The sequence below is a fragment of the Montipora capricornis genome, chromosome 7 (assembly GCF_036669925.1).
Source record: "Montipora capricornis isolate CH-2021 chromosome 7, ASM3666992v2, whole genome shotgun sequence".
In the NCBI taxonomy this organism is placed as follows: domain Eukaryota; kingdom Metazoa; phylum Cnidaria; class Anthozoa; order Scleractinia; family Acroporidae; genus Montipora; species Montipora capricornis.
Window position 1 is genome coordinate 45,570,826 of NC_090889.1, and position 7,500 is coordinate 45,578,325.

The 7,500-nt window shown below is 36.9% G+C and overlaps 1 protein-coding gene across 5 annotated transcripts in view; it reads right to left on the reverse strand.

Moving 5' to 3' along the window:
- The window catches only part of LOC138057283 (thrombospondin-2-like), a 26,003-nt gene extending 19,691 nt beyond the window's left edge, over positions 1-6,312 (reverse strand). For 3 of the 5 annotated variants that reach the window (XM_068903332.1, XM_068903334.1, XM_068903330.1), the window contains exon 1: positions 3,585-3,686. The gene's annotated coding sequence lies outside the window, so the exon portion shown is untranslated. Of the gene's footprint in view, positions 1-3,584; positions 3,687-5,005; positions 5,098-6,234 lie in introns of those variants that run through there. The other 2 variants (XM_068903333.1, XM_068903331.1) reach the window with 2 other exon arrangements.
- Positions 6,313-7,500: the final 1,188 nt, after the last annotated feature.

Here is a 7,500-nt window from a genome sequence, read left to right on the forward strand (position 1 = left end):
AAATGGATATGCGCTGAGATGCAATCTGGTGCATTTTAAGACACAATGTTGAGAAGTCTTACAGTGGTATTTTATTTCATTTTTTAGTGATCGTCACATTCTGATGACGTGTGTACATCTGCGTCTCCTTAATCCGTGATTTTCTGTTACAAATTTGCCCATGCTGTCGCTGTTCAACTCATAAACAGAGTAAACAGCGCGATATAACCGATCCTGTTGTAAGGAGAGCCTTTTCTAATACTCCATGTTCCTTGTCATTTAGTGTCCTTAGACAGGGAATATTTGAGTTATGTAAACTGACGTTGTGGCGTTTGGATGATTTTTCCGATATAATTACTTACATACTGCGATAATAACAATATATATATATTTTTTTTTTGGGGGGGGGGGGGGGGAAGGGGGAAGCTGAGCATTTGGGGGGAAGATTTTAAAGGTCAGACTAGCGACATGGGACCCCCCCCCCCTCCCCCTCCCCTTCCCCGGCAGGGCCTCCATTAGCTTTTAGGAGTCCGCATAGGGATTGTACCAATAAAATTTTATTTTTGTGTGTTTTGTTTTTTTTTCCTAGCAGGGAGTTATGAATTCCAATTTCAGGTCCGTTTAGGGAGCTAAGAAGGGGTTGTATTTTTTGGTTTATGTTAAAATATTTTACCTTGAACTTACCACACCTTTACTGTTTTCTTCATTTTTTTTTTCCCATTGTAAGACAGACAACTCGGTTTAAGACCTCGCTGGTTCATATGAAGTTAAATTTGTAACAATTTGAAACTCACTGAAGAAGAGAAACAAAAACACTTTTGACTATTTTTAGAAAGCACGTTCGGTTACGGTCATTGCGGGTTTCTCGAAATACTTTTTCAGTTGTTTAGGTAAAATTCATTTTTAAATGAATGTGTTTATTCGAAGAACGAATATAGAAGCTATCGGTTACTAAATGCACCTCTATTATGTCTACAATTCCAAAAAGACATTAAACAATTATCTTAAATGCCCCTTGGTGAAAACATTTTACTGGAAAAAAAAAATAGGACTTAAAATATCTTTAAAACAAAATGAAAATTGGCTAAGCCTCAACAAAGCCCTGGACAGGATGTGCTTAACTAAGAATTACCAGTTCATGAAGTCTACCATATTTCAATAAAATCGGTAAAATTAAGGCCGAAGAATCAGTGGATAAGAATCCGAGAGTTTTGGTTAATAAAATAACAGTAATTCCTTATTTATCAATGTTTTGCTTTTTTTTTAATATCTTCGCATTCGTTTCACTGTCATTACTATTGTGTCTCGTTTAAGGAGGCTCGAACGGGTTTCAACACTTAGAAGACACTCTATTTAGATCGATCACTTAACAGCAATGTTATGGTATCATATGAAACACCGGCTATTTCCAAACAAGATGTGATCATTATTCTGATGTAATAAGTTACATTGGCAACCGGAAAGCCCGGCAAAAACTCCCTATATTTGGATTTAGTTGCTCATATCTCAAAAATAAATCGGTGACACTCCTTTTTTGTTGCTGAAAAGTGACGAGAAGGCCACGATGAGACTTTCGACAAAGTCAGAAATTCTGTTAAACGGATTCAGAGCCACCCCAAAAAACTCACAGAATTTAGGTGGCTCTGAATCCACTACAAAGAATTTTTTTAAACTTTGCAGAAAGTTTCATCTTGCCCTCCTGATTGCTTTTTAGAAATTAAAAAATGGGGGTCACTAAGTTCGTTTTTGGAGAAATAAGCAACTAAAGACAAAATAAAGGGTGTTTTTTACAGGACTTGCCTGTTGCCACGGTGACATATTACGTCACAATAATGACTGTATCTTCTTTAACAGTAATTCGTGTTTCATTTTGTACCACAATATTGATAATACATGATACAATGTTGTCGTGCCGATCCTGCTAATATGAACGTAACTTGAAAGCGTTGAAACTGGTTTCAGCCACCTTGCAGGAGCAAGGATGGCACAGTCAGTTAGATTCCCGGATCTCACATCCTTGTTTCGACTTGTTTTCTTACAGTGTAGCTGAAGTAGCTTTTAATACCTCTAAGACGGAGTACTGATGGAGAAGGGGGAGTAAAATGAGCGCACCGTCGACCTCCTGTTTGTCAGTTTAATTAATGTTTAATACGAGTTATCGACGTTAAAATATCGTCACTTTACTTTAAGGTAATGTTAGCGACAATTAATTGCCTTCCACAAGAAAAATGTTTACTGATGTAATTATTAGATGAATGACGTTAATCTTTAAATTAGTTAGAAAAGAAACTACAGGAGGGTACTTGAAAACATGCCGAAATAAGCCTTTTATAGAAAGGCATTAAGTAAGGTGTTAATAAAATTTGTGCCTAGGTATATTTTTCCTCATATAAAAGGAACGTAAACAAGTTTTGATTCGAATGAAAAAAAGATTTGCACCAAAAAAGCTCTTCAACAATTAAGAGGAGAAGTTAAGGTAGTAAGATGCATTTATTGCCTGTCAATGGACAATTCAAAAACTTACCTTTTCCGTTTGCGATAGATCAGCGTTCTCTAAGCAAGGGTAGGGGGTTTAAGATCTACGACGCAAAAATGGCAACGAAAAACGTCACAAAGTTTACATATTTAACGTGCAAGAACAATAACTTTGCACGCTCTGCACGTAAATTTTTCATTTTTGTACATTTCTTTCACGTTTTCTGCAAATCTGCGACGTGAAATGACCAATTCTCAAGTTTCACGGAGAACTTGAACACAAGACAGCGAATTTGAATTTTCTGTCGTAGCTTCAGCACCGCACCTCCTTATTTAGTTCTTGGAAAGTTGCGCTAGTTTTTAGAAGTTAGACAAACCGACATAATGACGAAAAAGATTAATAAACCTGAACTTGCAATTTTAAATGACGTTTTCGTTGCCGTTGCGTCGTAGATCTTAATTCCGTAGTCCAAAACAGGGACAGCGATAATGAAGAACACTGTCACTGTTTTGTAGAGTCGTACAAAAAAAAGGAGTTTAATAAATAAAAGCAAAATTAAGGCCGAAGAATCAGTGGATAAGAATCGGATTCCGAGAGTTTTGTTTAAAAGAAATATCACTACTTCCTTATTTATCATTGTTTTTTATATCTTCCTATGCGTTTCACTGTCATTACTATTATGTTTCGTTTAAACGTGCGAAAATCACTTCAAACAAAGGTAATGTTAGCGATCACTTAATTGCTTCCCACAACACAAATGCTTGCTCATTCAATTATTTCATGAATGGCGTTCCTCTTTAAATTAGTTAGAAAACAAACATCGGGAACGGTTATGCCCTAATGTTGTAGAATTTCGCAAGACCGTAAAAGTATAGTAGAGTACAGTAGGGTACTTGAAAACATGCTGAAATAAGCCTTTCATAGAAAGGCATTGAATAAGATGTTAATAAAATTTGTGCCTAGGTATATTTTTCCTCACATGAAAGAAACGTAAACAAGTTTGATTCGAATAAAAAAAAGATTTGCACCAAAAAAGCTCTTTAAAAATTAAGAGGAGAACTTAAGGTATTTGGAAAAAGACAAAAGTGCATTTATTGCCTGTCAATGGAACAATTATTCCAAAACTTACCTTTTCCGAAAACTTGTTTGGCTGTTAGTGCAGCGATGAATAGTTTCAACGCTAAGAACACTCTCCTCTGTGACAACACGAATTGTGCTTGACGGTATATAGTTTTTCTACCACCGGGAATTTTATGTTCTTAATAAATGATTTAAATAAAGTTTTTGCTATGGATCAGCGTTCTCTTAGCAACAGTCCAACATAGGGACAGCGATAATCAGAAACACCATCTCTGTTTTGTAGAGGCATACAAAGAACATTAGCTCCTAGTTTTGCCTCCAAATACGTTCAAAACTCCATTTCCTAAATAGGGGCCGTCGTCTGGAACGCTATACCTATTTTCCAAGGGAAAGGTACAGAGAAAAGATAAAGACAAAGTGATCACTGGGGATAATCTTGTCGTAGTTGGCTAAGTTGAACAAGTTCAAGACATTTCTAGGTTCCTTCTGCATGTACCGGAGCGCATTGTATTTTCATTGTTTTTTAGGTATTTGGATAAGTGAGGTGCATTGTTTTCTGTCTTTTGTTTTCTTTGTTTTAGGTAATTTCAGCTCTAGTACCTGCAGAAGGAACGTATTTCTTGCTGCGGGGGCAACCGTGACTGTTGTACATACATCTTATTCGATGGTTTAACATATAATATGCGCGGATATTTTGCGAATTGCGTAGTATTTTTCCGAGTCCCGCAGGGGCGAGGAAAAATACGAGCAATGATCTCACATCCTTGTTTCGACTTCTCTCCTTACAGTGTAGCTCAAGTAGCTTTTAATACCTGTAAGACGGAGTACTGATGGAGAAGGGAGAGTAAAATGAGCGCCCCGTCGACCTCCTGTTTGTCAGTTTAATTGCTGTATAATACGAGTTATCGACGTTAAAATATGGTCGCTTTACTTTAAGGTAATGTTAGCGACAATTAATTGCTTCCCACAAGAAAATTGTTTGCTGGTGTAATTATTAGATGAATGACGTTCCTCTTTAAATTAGTTAGAAAAGAAACATCTAAGTAACTGAAGAGAGAAGCACGCACAGTGCACTTTATCTTTCAAGCCACTCATCTGAAAAATTGGTTTCTGCCTTGAGCGGGACTCGAACCCCACGTGCCCCTGATGACTAGTCGGGCATGCTAAGCCACTACACCATCAAAACATCGAAACCGTTATGCGCTAATTTTGAAGAATTTCTCAAGTAAAAGTACAGTACAGGAAGGTACTTGAAAACATGCCGAAATAAGCCTTTTATAGAAAGGCATTGAATAAGGTGTTAATAAAATTTGTGCCTAGGTATATTTTTCCTCATATAAAAGGAACGTAAACAAGTTTTGATTGGAATGAAAAAAAGATTTGCACCAAAGAGCTCTTCAACAATTAAGAGGAGAAGTTAAGGTAGTAAGATGCATTTATTGCCTGTCAATGGACAATTTAAAAACTTACCTTTTCCGAAAAATTGTTTGGCTATTAGTGCAGAGATGAATAGTTTCAACGCTAAGAACTCTCTCCTCTGTGACAATGCGAATTGTTCTTGAGTGTTTATATAGCTTTTCTACCACAGGGAATTTTATGTTCTTAATAATTTATTTAAGTAAAATGTTTGCGATACATCAGCGTTCTCTTAGCAACGATAGGGGGTTTAAGATCTACGACGCGAAAATGGCAACGAAAACGTCACAAAGTTTACATATTTAAGGGGCAAGAACAATAGCTTTGCACGCTCTGCACGTACATTTTTTTTTATTTTTGTACATTTCTTTCACGTTTTCGGCAAATCTGCGACGTGAAATGACCAATTCTCAACTTTCACGGAGAACTTGAACAAAAGACAGCGAATTTGAATTTTCTGTCGTAGCTTCAGCACCGCATCTCCTTATTCAGTTCTTGGAAAGTTGCCCTAGTTTTTAGAAGTTAGACAAACCGACATAATGACGAAAAAGATTAATAAACCCGAACTTGCAATTTTAAATGACGTTTTCGTTGCCGTTGCGTCGTAGATCTTAATTCCGTAGTCCAAAAAAGGGACAGCGATAATGAAGAACACTGTCACTGTTTTGAAGAGTCGTACAAAAAAAGGGAGTTTAATAAATAAAAGCAAAATTAAGGCCGAAGAATCAGTGGATAGAATCGGATTCCGAGAGTTTTGTTTAAAAGAAATATCACTACTTTCTTATTTATCATTGTTTTTTATATCTTCCTATGCGTTTCACTGTCATTACTATTATGTTTCGTTTAAACGTGCGAAAATCACTTCAAACAGAGGTAATGTTAGCGATCACTTAATTGCTCCCCACAACACAAATGCTTGCTCATTCAATTATTTCATGAATGGCGTTCCTCTTTAAATTAGTTAGAAAACAAACATCGGGAACGGTTATGCGCTAATGGTGTAAAATTTCGCAAGACCGTAAAAGTACAGTACAGTGCAGTAGGGTACTTGAAAGCATGCTGAAATAAGCCTTTCATAGAAAGGCATTGAATAAGGTGTTAATAAAATTTGTGCCTAGGTATATTTTTCCTCACATGAAAGAAACGTAAACAAGTTTGATTCGAATAAAAAAAAGGTTTGCACCAAAAAAGCTCTTTAAAATTAAGAGGAGAACTTAAGGTATTTGGAAAAAGACAAAAGTGCATTTATTGCCTGTCAATGGAACAATTATTCCAAAACTTACCTTTTCCGAAAACTTGTTTGGCTGTTAGTGCAGCGATGAATAGTTTCAACGCTAAGAACACTCTCCTCTGTGATAACGCGAATTGCGCTTGACGGTATATAGTTTTTCTACCACAGGGAATTTTATGTTCTTAATAAATGATTTAAATAAAATTTTTGCTATGGATCAGCGTTCTCTTAGCAACAGTCCAACATAGGGACAGCGATAATCAGAAACACCATCTCTGTTTTGTAGAGGCATACAAAGAACATTAGCTCCTAGTTTTGCCTCCAAATACGTTCAAAACTCCATTTCCTAAATAGGGGCCGTCGTCTGGAACGCTATACCTATTTTCCAAGGGAAAGGTACAGAGAAAAGATAAAGACAAAGTGATCACTGGGGATAATCTTGTCGTAGTTGGCTAAGTTGAACAAGTTCAAGACATTTCTAGGTTCCTTCTGCATGTACCGGAGCGCATTGTATTTTCATTGTTTTTTAGGTATTTGGATAAGTGAGGTGCACTGTTTTCTGTCTTTTGTTTTCTTTGTTTTACGTAATTTCAGCTCTAGATACCTGCAGAAGGAACGTATTTCTTGCTGCGGGGGCAACCGTGACTGTTGTACGTACATCTTATTCGATGGTTTAACATATAGTATGCGCGGGTATTTTGTGAGTTGCTTAGTATTTTTCCGAGCCCCGCAGGGGCGAGGAAAAAATACGAGCAATGATCTCACATCCTTGTTTCGACTTCTCTCCTTACAGTGTAGCTCAAGTAGCTTTTAATACCTGTAAGACGGAGTACTGATGGAGAAGGGAGAGTAAAATGAGCGCCCCGTCGACCTCCTGTTTGTCAGTTTAATTGCTGTATAATACGAGTTATCGACGTTAAAATATGGTCGCTTTACTTTAAGGTAATGTTAGCGACAATTAATTGCTTCCTACAAGAAAAATGTTTGCTGATGTAATTATTAGATGAATGACGTTCCTCTTTAAATTAGTTAGAAAAGAAACATCTAAGTAACTGAAGAGAGAAGCACGCACAGTGCACTTTATCTTTCAAGCCACTCATCTGAAAAATTGGTTTCTGCCTTGAGCGGGACTCGAACCCCACGTGCCCCTGATGACTAGTCGGGCATGCTAAGCCACTACACCATCAAAACATCGAAACCGTTATGCGCTAATTTTGAAGAATTTCTCAAGTAAAAGTACAGTACAGGAAGGTACTTGAAAACATGCCGAAATAAGCCTTTTATAGAAAGGCATTGAATAAGGTGTTAATAAAATTTG